The following is a 13,181-nucleotide window of genomic DNA, read 5'->3' on the forward strand; positions in this document are numbered from 1 at the left end:
CTCACAGGCTATTAAACCCTAAACTTTGTGGAATGCAGAAATCCTTCATGCCTGTGTAGCAGAGGGTGGGCATGAGTAGCATTACAGTAGACCATAAACAAAGTGTGTCTGTGGAAGTCCTTGGTTTTAGTAGGTCACTGATACAAGAACCTAAGTTTGTAGAGGAGAGTATCTCAGATTTAGCAAGGGCCAGCAGGGATGAAAATACAGGCAATGTAGGCTAAATATTTTGTGGAAGACAAAGATTTATGAGATTCACCTGGCTTCTCTAAGACTTGATGGTTTGCTTTCAAGTGTAATATTTACTATCTGATTTTTTTGACCCAAGTAATCACATCTCCTTTTTTGCATGGTGTAATGTTGAGAGCATATTCTGAAATGATTTTAAATATTGTCCTTCTTAGGGTGCATTGCAGCAGGAGGGAATAGGGGGAACCATTACTCTGCACTCTTGGCTGCATTTTTGGGGTTGTGGAATTCAAAGAATTCAAGTGCTTTGAGTCTAAAATGCACTGTTCAAAGATGGCTTCCATTAGCTTTGTGCTGTAAATACAATATACTCACTGAAAGGTGTGAAAGGCTGTGGGAATAGGTAGAAATACATTTTCTCTCTTTAACAGTAACTGAGTTAAGCACAGAGTAAGGGATGAAAAAGCTCTCAGTGTAGGTACCTGCAAGGGAAAACAAAAATCTCCTGTGCACAGGACTGGGCTCTTGGTGCTATTTTTATGTACTTGTCCTGCAGCAAAAACATCCCTCCTTTATTCAGACAGTTCCAGGGAGATCTCCTAGTGGGATACAATTTAGAGCAAGAACTATTAAACAATTATTAAAGCTCCATGGGCTTCAAAAATATGAAATGCGTGTTACCTCTGTGCACTTAATTTTGAGATAAATTTTATTCCTTGTTTTGTAAATGAAGGAATGTGTTCCCCTCGTGAGTAGAGGGGGAACACATAGTTTCATGAAAACATGACAGTTTGCATATAAGGAGCTTGCAAAAAACTGAGAGCTGGAGGAAAGCAGAGATGGAAGGTGGCGTGTCCTTGTTCCTTAAAGGTAAGTGGCTGTACCTGTGTCCTACAAAATGAAAGACAGTTACTGGTTGGAGAGAAGAGCTGTTGCTTGTGCCTGTACTGTGCATTATCTCCTCTGCAGATTGGATTTCTGCTTCTTCGAGGCTAAACCAGAAAAAGCTGCCTGTGGCAGCCCAGCCTGCTCTATTTATAGTCCTTCCCCTTCTTGCTGAAGTGTGGCACCTTGCCTCTGCAGCCTGCAGAGCTGAAGTGTGTTCTAAATAAAATCATAATGCATCTGAGATGTCATGCCCAGACCAAATGCTCTCTGACGCAGCTCTGAGGAGTGCTCTGGAAAACCCCTGCCTCGCCCAAGGCCAGGAAATGGAATGTGCTCCCAAATTTGGAGTGACTACATTTAACAAGTGGAGCTGCCTGGCAGCTCTCTCTTGTTTCCTGTGCAAACCATCCCTGTGTGCTCATGGAAGAAAAAAAATCTGTTTACAGGCATGACTGCAGCCCATGTACAGGGACATGTTACATGTTTTTTGGGTTTGTGCTTTGTGGTTTTTTAACGAGATGCTGCCCAAATCCCCAGTGATCAGGTTTGGGTCTTCTGTTTCACACCAGTTTAGTTCTTTTGAATTTCACCATTTGTACAGGTCCTTGGAGATTACAGCCCTCCAAGGTTTCTGTGCATGGAGTCACTATTTGCCTAGAATATATAGTTTTCATCACAAAAAAAAAAGGTAATTTTCAGTTGAGGCATGACTCGGACCAAATTTTAAGAAATATAGGGCAGGTTGTAACTCTGTATGGGAAGCTACAATGCTGTGCTCTCACCTCTTCAAAACCACTGATTCTATTAGGGACATCATGGAATTGGTACAAAGAAGGAAGATGGGGAATTGCACAGAGAAAGAAAGATGTGCTCTTCAGTGATTCCTTCAGAGACAGCAGACACAGCTTGTCAATACAGTTCAGCTCATCTTCCCCAAATTATTCCTTTCAAATAGATTTGATAGCAGAGAGGGATTTTTGGTTAAGCTGACTGATCTGTAAGTAAGAGGCTTGTGGCCTGCATATTCAACTCTGTAATGAAGTTGTCTAAAGTTGATATTGACAAAGTGCCAGGAAAATACATTGATTTACTGCTTTTTTAACCACATTATTAATCCTGCATTTTCTTGCTCATGATGCTGTTACTGTCAAGTTTTCAGTAGCATTCACTTTAAACAGAACTGCCCACTCCTCAAAAATGTTCAGACCACAGTCTGTATGTCTAGCATGTATTTAAAGCCTTCATAGATGCAAACTATTTTGCAGTAGCAAACCCAAGTCCCAGTACAGTGAGCCCACTGTTGTTTAGCTTAGTAAAACTACAGCCTCTGGGACAGATTTCTCTTCAAAGAGTACTTTTCTCTTTTCAAGAGATCTCCCCCTCTCCTGCCTGTACTCCCCTGCCTCCGCAATCTTAGTTAAATCTTCTGTCACCATCTCCATGTCTGGGGATTTGCAGAGGGAGCTGAGGTGCAAAACTACGTAAGGGCACATGGAAGATCCCTCTTCTGTTATTCCTGGCAGTAAAAATAGCCTGTGCAGAATGTATGGATTGGGGTTCCCTTCCCAGAACAATGGCTCTTTCCACTCTTGTCAATGGGCAAGAGGCCACCCAAGGCTGACAATCTCTGCTTCACACCCTGACTTCCTTCTGGGGTATGTATGTTAAGGAATGTTTTGATTGTCTAGAGCTTAATGATGGTGGCAGAAGGGTTGAGCCTTTATAGGTGAAAATCAGGGGGCCAGGCCAACAAGTCAGATAACCTGGTGGGACTCTGTTAGAGATCATCCATCCAGAGTGAAGAGGCAGATGAGAGACTCTATAAGCAGCTGAGAATTTCACAATTGCTAGTCCTTGTTCTTGTGAGGGACTTCAACTTGCCAGATGTCTTCTAGAAATACAGCAGAGAGGAAACATTTGAGAAGGTTCCTGAGTGTGCAGCTGAACAGGAAGTGTTGGCTGGAGCTTGGGGGAAAAAAGAGAGTTTATGACCTGTGGAAGAAGGGACAGGAAACTCAGGAGGACAAGAATGTCATGAAGTTTTATGGAGGGAGAAAATTAGAAGGGCCAAAGCCCAGATAGAACTTAACCTGTCAACTGCCACACAATAAAAAAAATCCTTCTTAAATACATTAGCAACAAATGGAGGGCTAAGGAAAATATCCATCCTTTATTGGATGCCAGAGGAAACAGAGGGACAAAAGATGAAGGTGAAGGCTGAGGTACTTATTGCCTTGTTTGCCTCAGTCCTGAGTAGAAGACCACAAGTCCTACAAGGAGCAGCTGAAGAAGCTGGCGTTGTCTAGCCCCAGCTCTGGAGAAAAGAAGGCCCAAGGGAGATGTTATTGCTCTGAAAGGAGGTTGTAGCCACATGAGGGCTGGTGTCTTCTAGGTGACAAGCAACAGGATAAGGAAATGGCCTCAACCTGCAGCGGGGAAGGTTCAGACTGGATAGTTGGGAAACTTTCTTCACTGTGGTGAAGACATGGTAAGCAAGCTTTGGAAAAGCCTGCCCAGGGAAGTGGTGAAGTCGCCATCCCTAGTGGTTTTTAAAAGGACCATGTAGATGTGGCACTTGAAGACATGGTTTAGTGGTGGGCTTGGCAGTGCTGGATTAACTTGATGATCTTTCCTGAGGATTCCTTTCTAAACAATGGTATGATTATATGGTTCTTCAGCATGGCAGTGAAGCTGAATATTTTTCATCACTATGAAAAGTCCATCAGCAGCATAAATAAGTACAAGCAAGCTCTCCTAGGTTGCTTGTGATTTTAAGGTTATGAAACACTGAAAACATTCTCTGAAGCCAGAGGACGTGTGGGTTGCAGAAGAGTGGTAAAGCCCACAGAACTGCACAGCAATTGAGACATGATGGGACCTTTTCATGTGACAGTGGATCAGAATAGTAGCTCAGCCTGTTCCCCAAATTACATTGTATCAGTTGCTTACTATTAGACTGACTGTTACAGCTTTGCAGCTGAAATTACTCTTTCCTTCAAGTAAATTCCTAGTTAACTCCCTAAGTCCCTGCTGCTTTTGGAGTGTCTACTTACAGTAAAACCCACCACTGGCAAAATTCAGGTAGATGCATCTAATGAAACCAGTTCAGTTGCCTCCCATGCTAAACCTTTCATTTTTAGGTCATCAGTCTTCCTGCAGAGATGACAGAAACCCTCCTTATTTCTTTCTAGCACAGCTCAACCAGGCAGGACTTCATGACCTGTTCAGCAGACGTGAGGGACAGGCACTCCTGCCTTGCAGAAGAGTGTGATGGCACAGGCCTGTGGCATCTTTATATCCTGCAGTGTTTTCCCTTCCTGCCATTTGCATTCCCTTCCTCCCACATCCTGCTGTTGCAGAGTGCATAAGGAACGTAACAGCAGCCACACTTGGTTAGGCCAAAGGCTTCTATCCTGCTTCTTCAGGGGCCATGTGCAGATAAATAAATATTATAAAACACTTTAAAATGACAATTACAATTTGGGCCCTAAGTTTAATTTACTCCTAAAGTTGCCTTAGGCTTTCTCCTAAACCAGAGTATAAAATATATTATTCTATTGAATTTAGGCACAGAAGGTGAGACAGGTGGAATGCTAATGCATATAAAAATAAACCTCAATTTCTAATACAATTTACTTCCAATCTTAGTAAAAGAGAGATAGCTGTAAAAAAATTACAGATTTACATACTAATTGGAAGGAATGCAATCTTAGAATAGTATCAGAACAAATATTCTACACATGATAGATTGCTTTCAATTTATTTCTACAGTTTCCATTTATAAATGCATTTAACCTAATAGATATATATACATTGAGTAAATAAGGCTTTGTATGTAAAGTAACCCAGTACTTCACCACATCCTGTCATTTAATCTAGCTGGCATGAACACAAGCTCTTTTGATCTGTACCAGCTATCACTATCTCAGTGTAGATCTCATTCTCCCTATCTGTTATGCTAAAAAAGCTGTAATTAGAGGGCTTAAGCTAGTCTTATTGAATTATATTATTTTTCCTCCCTAAACCAAAGATACATCAATCTCAGTTTCCCTCTTTCTGTGTACTTTTGCATCTGTATTTTGATTAGAAATCCTATGTTTTCAAAAGAGAAAAGAGTCTGTGTTTAGTAGGTTTAAAGCCATTCTAATTTAATCTGAGTGCAGGAAAAAAAAGGCACTTCCAGAGCATTTTAACTGAAAGGTGAGTCTAAGTTCACTTGGGCTCAGGCTGCCACATACACTGCCCCTAAGTTCAGCAAAGTGTAACAGAACATGGAAAATTTTGGAGGTTACATTTCTTTTCCATTGTGCTAATGTCACTACTATAGGATTTTTAGTTGCTGAAAATGTGCGTTAGCCTCAAGACTCTCTTCCCCTTCTAACCCCATCTAGCAAGTAAGAAAAACAAAACTGGCAGCCAGATAGATACCTCGGTCTCTCTTTCTGGTCTCACCATCTGCATTGTAATAAATCACTGTAAAATCTCTGTCCCTGCCCTCCCTCCCTGCATACATCTGGTCTCAGCAGAATTCAGGCAGAGACATAAATTCCCATAAACAGGGCATTGAGCCAGGCAGCTGCCTGTCACTGTCCTTTTAGGAACGTCTGTCTTCTGATTTACCAGAGGAAACATTGGGTACTCACCCTTCTTCTGCCAAGGAACAAGTGCACGTCGATTCTGGCAGATGGATGTTTGTGCTTCAGTTTATTCCTGCTACACCCTCTTCTGGTAACTTGCTGTCTGCCTACACGTGGAATTGCAGATTCATTAGATTACACTGCAAAGAAATTAGATTGCAAATTCATTAGATTACACTGCCAAGTAGTGGGCCTCACAAAAACAAAACGCCTATTCCAAAAGGCCCAAGGTGCCCTTCAGACACATGTAGTACGCACACGAACATCTCCCAAACTGGTCTGCATGCCAGACTTTTGGTCTGATTTTAGAGTCTGTATTTTTATCCTTCCAATGGTTTATTAACCCTTTTGTTACAAGTAGCTTCTGGTAATCTTTGTTATATTCACAGCAGATTCACAGCAGAAGAATCTAGGCTGTATTTTTTAATTTACGTTGTATTCTGCGTGACATCTCCCAGAGCTTTTTCAGCAGCGTTGTTTCAGGGAGATGGAGCACCCACGGCTGATCTGTACATCAGGCTGTGGTGCTTTGCATGACCCAGGCTGTATAATGATTCCAATGAGGCCAAGACTACAGGATTTGGCCTCCACTTTGCTCCACAAATAACATGGACTTTGCAGGAATCATGGTGTTGTATGTACAGTGGATAAGATGCATCATAATAATGCAGTAATTATGTTAAAGATGCCTGTCACTTTGACTACTTTGGCAAAAATATTCAGGATTGTTTGTTCTGGTTTTGGGAATGATAGAGAAAAATCAATAATCATTCATAGGCCTCTCAAATGAAATGGTTTCCATTAAGTACCAGATGCCAGTACAGCTTTTTGTGGATAGACTTGTCTATTGATATCCATATATAAAATAATAATATATTTTCAGAGTGGCACCAGCATAAACCTTTTGAATTATATGAGCTGTATCTCAGTCAGATTTTGGCTGGGATAAATGTGAATTCTTAACTCCTCACTCACTGCTCCTGAAAACCGAACAGACAGTGCAGCCATTTTAAGCAGAAAATGAATGCTTTTATACCTAATAATCTTCCGAGTGAATTGGCTTGAGAAATTCCAAGACTTGGCACTCAGCGTAGGCACTCAGTGTAGGAACTCCAGTTAACTAAACAAAAGTATAAATCTGTAGTAGTCCAGAGCCAGAAGGAGTAAATGTACAACAAATGTAAACCAGTAGAAGGAGACAGAGCCACACTGTATGACCAGGGAATACGGAGCACAATCTGTACTGCATTAATGCTCTACATGGTTACAATCTTCTACAAACAGAGTTGGCTGAATCTGAACATTGATCGGCAAGTGTTGCATTTTCCTTTGATCTTGTAATCGAAACAAAATATTGGGTTTAGGAAATAAGACTCTGGCAACAATTTCTACCTAACATTTGGTAAATCAATTAGTCTATCAGTCAAATCCCCTCTCTGTATTTCCTGGTCTGTGACATGTGAAAACTGAGGTAAGAATGAGCTAAACATATGTTGAGTGTTCTGACCTCCTTGTAGACATTTGGCATACTAGAATTGCAAAGTATTACTCTATTTAGGAGTGCAGGTCTTGCTAATTCTCTGTTACCCTTCAGACTGTTCAATTTCTGAACATTTTGAAAAGAAAACTCTCCTAAATTCCCCTTTATTTACAGTGCATAATTTTGTATTTGTACTAGTAAAAATGAACATGAGAAAATAATTAAGACTGTTTTTTGAAAATAAGAAATGTCTGGGAAAATGCAGTGAAAATTTGTATTATTACACCAAAATATTAGCACACAGTAGGGATACTATTCTCTACCCCAGTGATTTTACCACCTGTATGTGTCCCACATATAGCTGAAAGGCTCTTAAATAATCCCTGTGTTTGCTGCTTTTATAATACTCATAAAACTCAAGTTTTTATTCATTTGCAGCCACTTTTGATTGAAACTGAAAAGTTAAACCTTCAAATCTCCTGCAGGAAAAGGAGACAAGATGTAAACAAGTAACAATGTCATCTGAAGATCTTTAGATATGCTTCCAACTGGAACTAGGGAGAAAGACTCTTATTTGCAACACACACTGATCTAATTAGATTTGACATAGTATAGCACTTACATGATGTGAACCAGCTTATTAAAAGGAAGCTCACTTTCGTGGTATTTTTAAAAGCACTGAAGGTGCAGGGAGGTGCACTGAAGCTAGGTAAAATCCCCAAGTTCTTCTCCTGTTTCCCCTAGAGATACAACTCTACTTTCCCCAGCCTTGAACTTGTCCTTCTCCAGACAGGACCTGTTTTTCTCTTCCTCTAGAAGAGGAGAGAAAGTTTCCTCTAGAAACTCTGTTGCTGAGCAAGCCAGCTCAGCACGTTCCCTTCAGGCAACCAACCACAACTTAGCCACGTGCAGGCTCCTGGTAACCTATGGCTGAGAGGAGGCCCTCTTCAACTATGATGAAGTGATCTTATCTTGGAGGGGATAGGCTGCAAAACCTGAGTTACAATAAGCTTCAGATGAGATTGTGAACAGGAGGCAAAAAGAGGTCTTTGGCAAGTAATGCCAATACTGTTGATGCAGATACTGACTTCTGCTTTACTGTTTATCAGAATGTAAACCTGTAAAATGCGGATCTTATCTTTGGGAGCCACAGATGTGTTGGTACAATCTTCCAGTCAGTGAGCTTTTGCAGTGGAGAAATATTAATCCACTGCATTTTGAAGCCAGATTTTTTGCTGAAATCCTATAGAATCCTAGAATGGCTTGGGTTGGAAGGGACCTTAGAGATCCTCTAGTTCCAATCCCCTGCCATGGGCAGGGACACCTCCCACTAGACCAGAGCCCCCATCAGCCTGGCCTTGAACATTTTCAGGGATGGGACATTCACTTCTCTGGACAGCCTGCTCCAGTGCCTCACCACCCTCACAGTCAAGAATGTTCTCCTAATACCTAATCTAAAACTACGCTCAGTTTGGATCCGTTCCCTCTTGTCCTGTCATCACACGCCCTTGTAAACAAGTCCCGCTCTATCTTTCTGATAGATAGTGGCTTAGATCACACCAAAGCCACTTCTTTTCCAGGCTGAACAACAAATTCCCTTGTAGAAGAAGTCCTCTGTCTTTCCAGTCCTTGTGGTAGCCTCCTCTGGACTTGTGGAGAAACACAGTCCAAAGCACAGCCAATAACACAACTGGAAACCAACTCTCACTTGAGGGTGAGGTCAAGATGTGCAGTGTCAGGCAGGAACCAGTGCTGACCCCCTGGGACGACTCCATGCAATCTCTGGCTTTAGGAGACCATCTCTACACACAGTTTGTGCCTCCCTTTTTCCCAGCAAGCAACTGCAAGAGCTTGGGAGCAGCTGGAGATATGTCATGCTGTCTGTTTACCTTCTCCACTCAGAGGAGCCAGTGGCTGGAAAGCATGTTCCTGCTTTAAAAGAGCATCTCCCTCCCCACTCTAGAATCCCAGAAGATAAGTGCCCAATGTGTGTCTCAAACACTGATAACTGGATGGCTGCGGAGCCAGTGAATCAGACAGGAATCCCATCAGACAACAATTCTTGGTGTGAAATACAAAGCTGTGTTTCGTGTCAGGTAAATAAAGGCAACCTGTGTAGTTGTGGTTATGAAATGTGTGGGACACGGCCATGGGACAGCTACAAAGATGAGTTCTAATAAACAACTGAGGAAAGCATAAAAAAAAGGCTTTTGAACCAATCTTTTGTTTGCAAATAACAATTATAAGTCTTAAGCTGTTCTGTAATAAGAACTTTTGAATTATAACTTTAGAATGTTGCTTAGTATTAAGGATATTAAACTGTAATTCTAGAATGTATAAGTCTTAAGCTGGTTTGTAATAAGGACTTTTGAATGATAACCTTAGAATGTTGCTTAGTACTAAGGATTTTAAACTGTAGCTTTAGAATGTACAAAGGATTTAAACAGAAAGGGAAGTGACCCTATCTCAAGCTCCTGGAGAAGCAAGATGGACATCAAGATTGCTGATTAGTGATTTCGAAAGGGGAAGCTGGACATCACTACCTTAGATTAATGATCCCAGAAAATAGAAGTTGGATACCACCATCTGGACACACATCCTGGGATATACACAATAGGGTATAGAAATTGGAAAGGAACCAAACATCACCATCATAGATTTATGATCCTGGAGTATAGAATTGTGATGTTAAAGGTAGAAATATAAGCTGTCGAAAGCTCACATGGAAACTGGGAAAAGATTATGAATATGCATGAATATGATTGATAAACACCAGCAAGCCCAACAACTGGCGTGCAGTCGGAGGGGAAAACCCCCACCACTGTACCCAGCACTGTCTTTGCTCATCCGTTACCATATTAATTAATAAACTGAATTGCTGCTTGATATATTGGCTGAGTCAAGCGTCTCACTCCTAACACTGGCAATACCAAAAGACTGTTGGTATTAACACACTGTGAGGAAGAACAAGTTGTGACTGGAGAAGGGGGCCATGAGGAGGTAGGACACCACTTTTCTCGGAACAACATCCTTGCTTAAGTTCTTGGAGATAAGCACAGCAAACCACGGTGCAAGCACAGGGATGAAGCCAAGACATGGGCATGGGCTGTAGGAGGGATCAAGGCCACCCCAGACCCTTGACAGAATAGACTGTGCATGAGAGCTAATTTACACAGAAAGAGAGAAACGAGTCTTCAGGGCGGGGAAACCTATCCATAGAAAGGTATCCCTGCCCTGAACATCAGCTGGATCCCTTTCTCTTTCCCTTTCCCTCTCTCTTTCTCTCTCTTCTCCCTTTAATTCTTCTCTTCTCTTTCACTCTTCCCTTTCCCCCTTCCCCTTTATGCGAAGCCCCGTGCCGTGCGCTTTTCGTGCATGCCAGGGACTAACTTCACACCAACTCCTACGCCGAGGGCACGATTTCCTACTCAAGTCCGGTTGTTTGCGGGCGCTATTGCCTGGCTGCCTTCCGCCCAAGCGCATTTCCGAGGCCGCAGTCGTTTCCCCTCACGGCCGGCTCCCGGGCCGCCGCTTCCGCCTCCGCTGCGCTGCGCTCCGGCGCGTCACCGCCGGCGCCGGCCGCGGCTCCCGCCCCGCTGTCGCTGTCTCTGTCGCTGTCGCTGTCGCTGTCGCCGTCGCCGAGCCCGAGAGCCGCCCGCGGTGCTCGGCCACCCGCCCGCAGGTAAGCGCGGCCACCCCCCGGCTTTCCCCGGGGACTTCCCGTGGCTTTAGGCCTTTCGCGGGGCCTTGGGAAGCGGGGAGCGCGCTGCCAGGGAGCGTTGCAGACGCGGTTCGTGGAGTCACAGCGTGCTGGGCGGCGGAAGGGATGTTAAAGACCGTGTCGTCCCCACCCCTGTGCTGTGCACAGGGACGCCTTCCACGAGGCGAGGTTGCGTACGCTCCATCCGGCCTGGCCTTGAATGTTTAATGTCTGACGTGTTCACGACTTGCTTACGTTTACGCGAGAAAAAGAACATGGGCTTTAGGCTTTTTTTTTTTTTTTTTTGCATTTTTTTGGGGATGGATGTTCTGTAGGCAGTAAACGGTTACATTCCTGTTAAAAATTGGCAAAAGAGTGTTGCAACTTGAGGAGCCTCGAGGACTTGGCAAAGTTTTCCAAAGAGAAGGTACAGTGTGCGTGTGCAGGCCGTGAGCACAGCTTAGCAGCACCTAGCAGAAGGGCAGGTGGTGCTTGAAGTTACCCTTGGCGTGCAGCTTCTGTCGCTCTCTGTTGCTGCAAAGGTCAGGATGTCCCCTCCCTTTGGCTTTGTCTCAGCTTTCTGACCGCAAGCTTAGTTGCTGCCAGCATCGTGGAATGGACTTCCACTAGCAAATTAAACTTTAGGTGATGCCGATTAAAAGGCTTCATTTTTTGAGACAAACAAAAATGGAAGAACTGGATTTTAGAATCAGCACTGGCATGTGTCTGGCACATTTCTTGGTTTTAAAAGTAAAAAAAAAACACTTCAAATCTAAAATACCTGGATATTGCTAATCTTGTGGCAGTATGACCATTGGTAAAGAAATGAGAAAACACTCAACCCAAGGCTCTTCTCCAGAGTGTGAGAAACTTGAAAGTAATTGGTAGAATTTTCAGGCTTCATGTCAGAAAAGCAGTGCACAAGGCACACAAACCTTTATGAGAAGTGTCTTTCCCTTTGAAGTGGCCTAAGATTTTTAGCATTGTTTTTTCATCTGTGGTCTGCTTTTCCCCTAAATAGATAAACAGTACACCAGAATGAACTGGCTACCATAGCTCTAGGTAGATGGTTTTTTCCAGCATCAGTAAAATTGATGCTAAGAACACAAACATCCCACAATTACTGCATTATATAGAACAAAAAAAATGGGTAAACATGCTTCTAATAATGAACAGCCAAATAAAAATAATAGTTAGCACAGCCAAATAAAAACCAGCCAAAAATACATTTGAGTTGTTCAAAATGGTACAGAGAGGCTCTACACAAATTGCAAATACAGAAAATTGCATTCCAGTAAAGGGAAGTGCTTTTTCATGTATTGTGGAACTAGTGGCTAAAGAAAACTAGGTCAGCAGTTCAAAAGGATTGAAAAAACCTCTTGGCTTTAATTCTGGATATTCATATTCATGGTGCTGGTATCAGTGGAGAGTGGTAGCAGGTTTTAGAAGTAGTAAACTCTCCAGAGTTTACAAGTATACAGGAGGTGCAAACTGCAGGCAGGTCATTTCCTGTTTGCTGCAAATTTAGTAGGACAGAGGTATTCGGTATTGATTGTTATCCCCACTGTGTGTAAACTCATTTGTCCAAGGAAACAGTCTTTTGTTGCACAAGAAGTTCCTGGTAGGTTCAGTGCCAAGAAAAGTATATGTTTTAGAGACCAGTTTAGAGACACAAATTTAGTATCACTATAGAGTGAACTTGAACTGAAGTGTGGCAGCATATCTGAATGTGGAAGCTTTTACGAAAACCTCTCGCGAAGAAGTGTTCTGCACATACCTGAAGAAAGCTGTTTTTATTATTGTACTTATGCTGGGTGTACTGATAGGTTGGAGCTGAACAAGAGGCAGGTTATATTGGATTTGTTCAGAAAGAGAAACCGCTGTGTCATCCAAGATGTGGAATTTGAGACAGTTGATTACAGAGAGTAAAAGTGTTTTATGAATCGTGCAGATGGAGTTGAAGGTTTACATCAGTGGATATAGATGGGGCTGTGGTGAATGAGGGATGTTTAATTCAAGCTGTTTTCCCATGGGAAATCCTTCAGCCTTTTTGGCTGAAGTGTAAATGAACCTATAATACTATTCTATCCCTTAAAATTTTAATCTCCTTTTAAAACAGATGAGAATAAACTTTGCAAATCCTCTGAAGCTCAAAAGTGACTCAGTGGCATCAGCAAGAGATCGATAGGTGTGAGCTGTTTTGTAGGATGGTTCTGTGCAGGATTTTTTGGTGGCTGGAGCCTGGCTTTGAAGGCAGGGATTTCTTGAAGGCTGTTTCCCAGTTGTA

At 42.6% G+C, this 13,181-nt stretch overlaps 1 long non-coding RNA gene across 4 annotated transcripts; it reads right to left on the minus strand.

Moving 5' to 3' along the window:
- Window positions 1-169: 169 nt before the first annotated feature.
- LOC137471799 (uncharacterized) lies at window positions 170-12,912 on the minus strand. 4 transcript variants are annotated; one of them, XR_010997848.1, is made up of 4 exons: window positions 10,114-12,912; window positions 5,698-9,255; window positions 871-4,496; window positions 170-671 (listed from the first exon to the last, which is right to left on the minus strand). It is a non-coding gene; the product is annotated as an uncharacterized lncRNA (long non-coding RNA). The 4 variants fall into 4 exon arrangements; XR_010997849.1 differs by having other exon boundaries at window positions 170-4,496; window positions 5,698-5,854; window positions 6,147-9,255; window positions 10,114-10,703; XR_010997850.1 differs by having other exon boundaries at window positions 170-4,297; window positions 10,114-10,704.
- Between the last annotated feature and the right edge of the window lie 269 nt (window positions 12,913-13,181).

The sequence above is a fragment of the Anomalospiza imberbis genome, chromosome 3, assembly GCF_031753505.1.
Source record: "Anomalospiza imberbis isolate Cuckoo-Finch-1a 21T00152 chromosome 3, ASM3175350v1, whole genome shotgun sequence".
Lineage (NCBI taxonomy): Eukaryota > Metazoa > Chordata > Aves > Passeriformes > Viduidae > Anomalospiza > Anomalospiza imberbis.